The following is a 4,516-nucleotide window of genomic DNA, read 5'->3' as shown; positions in this document are numbered from 1 at the left end:
ACCAGTAGTTCACGCCTGTAATCCTAGCTACTCAGGAGGTGGAAATCTGAGGATCGAAGTTCAAAGCCAGCCCAGCAGGAAAGTCCATGAGACTCTTATCTCCCATAAACCACCAGAAAACTAGAAATGGCGTTGTGACTCAAAGTGGTAAAGCGCTCACCTTGAGCTGAAGAGTGCAGGGACAGCTCCCAGGCCTGGAGTTCAAGCACCGTGACACTACTTAAAATAAAGAAGAAGATGAGGCAGAGAGAGCCCCAGGCAACCTGCCGAGGACCCTCCAGCTGGGACTGAAACCCAGGCCGCCTGGGAGTGAAGGTGGTGGATGACTGTGTCACGTGGGAGCCCAGGGGGCTGCCGAGGCAGGTGGTGGAGGAGGAGGAATGGCTCCCAGCACCTGGGCTGGGCGTCCCTCTCCTGTCAGGAGACTCAGGCACGAGCCCCAGCTCAAGTGCTTATTAGTCACGTGACCTGGGCCTGCTCAAGACAGGTGTGGGAGCCTCCGTCCCTCTGCTGCAAACCCATGATAACCAGCCCCGCCCCAGCTCTCACAGGGTGCCACCAGAGGATTCCACGAAACCGGGGCCACTGCCAGTGCCTGGAAACAGCCCCAAGGGCTACAGAAGAGTCGAGCACGGCAGTTTCTTCCAAGTAGCTGCAGCTGGGTCATCTCCTGGTGGCCCAGATCCTGATCATCCCAATCTGCCTTTGAGATGCTCACAGACCTGAATGGTCATCGGGGTGTCTTCCAGTACCTTTTTGAGCAGAAGGAGAAGAGAAGTGTCAGCCAGGCAAAGATAGCTCACAGCTTCTCAGGAGGCTGACATCTGAGGATCACCGTTCAAAGCCAGCCTGGGCAGGAAAGTCTGGGAGACTCTTATCTCCAATAAACCACCAGAAAACCGGAAGTGGTGCTGAGGCTTAAGTGGTAGAGCACTAGCCTTGAGCTGAAGTGCGCAGGGATAGTGCCCAGGCCCAGAGTTCAAGCCCCATGACCAACAACAACAACAAAAAAGAGGTGTCCTAGACTGGTCCCAAGTCAACAAACAGAAGCCTTGCCTCCAGGTCCTGTCCTACCCTGGAAGGAATTTCAGCCCAGGCCCTTTTCTCCTGTTTATTGCAAAACAAGCTACTGGAGCAGGATTTAACTGGTGATCTGTCCTCGAGATAAGGACATTGTGCTCTTGTGGGAATAATGTGTACCCCAGAGCAGTTATAATTTATATGTTCCAAGCAAGGTCCAGGAGTTATCTCTGTAGTAGCTAGAGACATTCTTCCTTGCTTGGCCAGGGATGAGATAACAGGGAACACAAAGAGCAATCCACAGACAAAACTGTGAACAGTGAATTCTAGAATACTAGAAAACCCCGAGGCTTTCAATAGGCCCTCTTTAGTCATGTTGACTGTTCCATTGATCTGCCCCCACCACTCCCTTGCCTTACCTTACAAATTCTAACAGCCAAAGTGTAGAGAAAGTTCTAGAGATATTTAGAATTAGAAGAATGAAGCTGAGTGCTGGTGGCTCATACCAGCAGGTGACTGAGATCTCAGGATTGTGGTCTGAAGCCAGCCTAGGCAAGAAAGACCATGAGACTCTTAACTCCAATTAATTACCAGAAAAGCTGGACAAGGAGCTGTGGCTCAAGTGGTAGAGAGCTAGCCCTGAGCAAAAAAGAGCTCAGAGACAGAGCCTAGACCCTGAGTTCAAACCCTAGGACTGGTACTCCCTCCGCTCCCCACTCCCCGCAAAAAGAATTAGGGGCTGGGAAGGTGGCTCAATGGTAGCGTGCTTGCCTTCCATGTATAAGGCCCTAGGTTCGATTCCTCAGTACCACATAAGCAGAAAAGGCCAGAAGTGGCACTGTGCCTCAGGTGGTAGAATGCTAGCCTTGAGCAGAAAAGCTTGAGGGACAGCACCCAGGCCCAGAGTTCAGGTCCTATGACCGACCAAAAAAAAAAAAAAAGAGAGAGAAAGAAAATGCAAGAGTTTGCAGGAAGATCAAGGCAGAAAAAAAAAATAATGTAGTATGGTTCCTACATGAGAAAGGTTTGCTGTTTTTTTCTTTGTTGTTTTTTGTTGTTGTTGGTCATGGGGCTTGAACTCTGGGCCTGGACGCTGTCCCTCAGCTCTTCAGCTCAAGGCAAGCGCTCTACCACTTGAGCTACTGCACCACTTCCGGTTTTCTAGTGATTTATTGGAGGTAAGAGTCTCATGGACTTTCCTGCCTGGGCTGGCTTTGAACCATGATCTTCGGATCTCAGCCTCCTGAGTAACTAGGATTACAGGCATGAGCCACCGGCGCCTGGCAAGAACAGCTTGCTTTTACTGTGGCCTTTCCCTTCCAAAAATTCCCACACTGTTCATTCTTCATACTGCATGCAACTCTACCTAAGCCTAGAAGGATTATGTTTCCAAACCCCAAGAAAGGAGGCTTGCACTGAAGCTCAGTGGTAGAGCGCTGGCCTGGCATGCATGAGGCCCTGGGCTCCACCTGTAGCATTCGACGGCTGTGACGCATTCAAGGTGGCTCAGCAGAGCAGTACTTGACTAGCATATAGGAAGCCCTGGGGTCCATTCCCCAGCACCACATAGACAGAAAAAGCCGGAAGTGACACTGTGGCTCAAGTGGTAGAGTGCTAGCCTTGAGCAAAAGAAGCTTAAGCATAGTGCCCAGGCCCTGAGTTCAAGTCCCAAGACTGGCCAAAAAAAAGAAAAAAAAGGGATGTTCAGAGGGGTTAGAGTTCTGTTTCTGCATTTTGACAGATTTTTTTTTCTTTTCTCCACTCAATTTCCAGTGTCCAGTTTTGCTTTGTTTTGTTTTTGTTTTTTTGGGTCCAGTCGTGGGGCCTGAACTCTGGGCCTGGGGTAGCGCTCTACCACTTGAGCCATAGCACCACTTCTGGCTTTTTTCTTTTTGCTTAAGTGGTGCTGGGGAATGGAACCCAGGGCCTCAGGCATGCAAGGCAAGCACTCTACCACTGAGCCACCTTCCCAGTCCTCAGTGTCCAGTAGTAATTCCTACAGTCATCTAGGGAGGCCCCTTAAAGTCATCCAGAGGGCTTCAAATTAAGCCTCATGGCTTGTGGGTCTTCATTTGCTTAGTCTTCCATTTCTCTCTTTAAATGTCTTTTAAGTGCCAGGTGCCAGTGAGTAGCTTACCCTGATACCCTAGCTATTCAGGAGGCTGAGGTCTGAGGAACATAGTTTGAATCAATCCAGGCCCCCCCCCCAAAAAAAATCTGTGACTCTTATCTCCAGTTAACTGCCAAAAACTCAGAAGTGAAGATGTAGCTCAAGTGATAGAGCTCCAGTTTTGCTGGAGGGGGGAAGTAAGGGACCAGTGCTCAGGCCCTAAAGTCAAGCCCCCCGTATTGAGACATACAAACAAAACTTTATTTTGTCAGTGTGGATCTTGAACTCTGAGCCTGCACTTATCAGCGCTTGAGCTGATAGAGCCACAGCATCACTTCCAGTTTTCTGGTGGTTAATAGGAGATAATAAGAGTCTCATGGATATTCCTGCTTGGGCTGGCTTTGAACTGGCTATGATGCTCAGATCTCAGCTTCCTGAGTAGCTAGGATTACAGGGGTGAGCCACCTGTGCCTGGCAATGTTTTTTCAATTTAGAAAAAATGTTTACTTAAGTAAAAACACACAGAAAAAAAACAACCCAACTATCCTTTGAGTCTACCAGACTACCCCTCCATTACCCTGAGCACAGGGGCCAGGAGAACACAAAAAGGGTCAGCGAGCTCTGGCGGGCCACACTGGGGAGTCACTGGAGGTGAGTTTGCTTACTTCTCTGATCTGCCTGCCACAGGGGATAAACTGACCTTCCTCCTATCTAAGCCAACACCTTCACTGGGCACCAGATCCTCTCCCTCACTCCAGCAACTCTCCTTCCTCTGCCCTGCGTCCCCTTTTGCTCTCTGCTGAATCATGCTCATTATCAGTGCATAAATAAACATGATGCAGTTTCACTCATTAAAAAAAAAGTCTCAGAGAACCAGTGGCTCACACCTGTAATCCTAGATCCTTGGAGGCTGAGATCTATGGATCTTGGCTCAAAGCCAGTCTGGGCAATCCAATCAAAGAGATTCTTATTTCCAGTTAACCAGAGAAAAGCTCTAGTCATTGAGTGCCAACCTTTAGCAGAAAAGCTAATCGAGAGCACAAAATCCTGAGTTTAAGACCCAATACTAGCACCCACACATAAAAATTTATCTGCAAGCCCAGCACCGGTGGCTCAAGCCTGTAATCCTAGCTACTCAGGAGGCTGAGATCTGAGAATCATGGTTCAAAGCCAGCCAGGCAGAAAAGTCCATGAAAATCTTATCTCCACTAAACTACAAAGAAAATAAAAGAAGCCGGGTGCTGGTGGCTCACGCCTGTAATCCTAGCTACTCAGGAGGCTGAGATCTGAGGATCGCGGTTTAAAGCCAGCTGGGGCAGGAAAGACCGTGAGACTCCTATCTCCAATAAACCACCAGAAAACCGGAAGTGGCGCTGTAGCTTAAGA

This window comes from Dipodomys ordii, unplaced genomic scaffold (genome assembly GCF_000151885.1).
Source record: "Dipodomys ordii isolate 6190 unplaced genomic scaffold, Dord_2.0 Scaffold120, whole genome shotgun sequence".
Taxonomy (NCBI): domain Eukaryota; kingdom Metazoa; phylum Chordata; class Mammalia; order Rodentia; family Heteromyidae; genus Dipodomys; species Dipodomys ordii.
Note: the sequence above shows the minus strand (reverse complement) of the source record.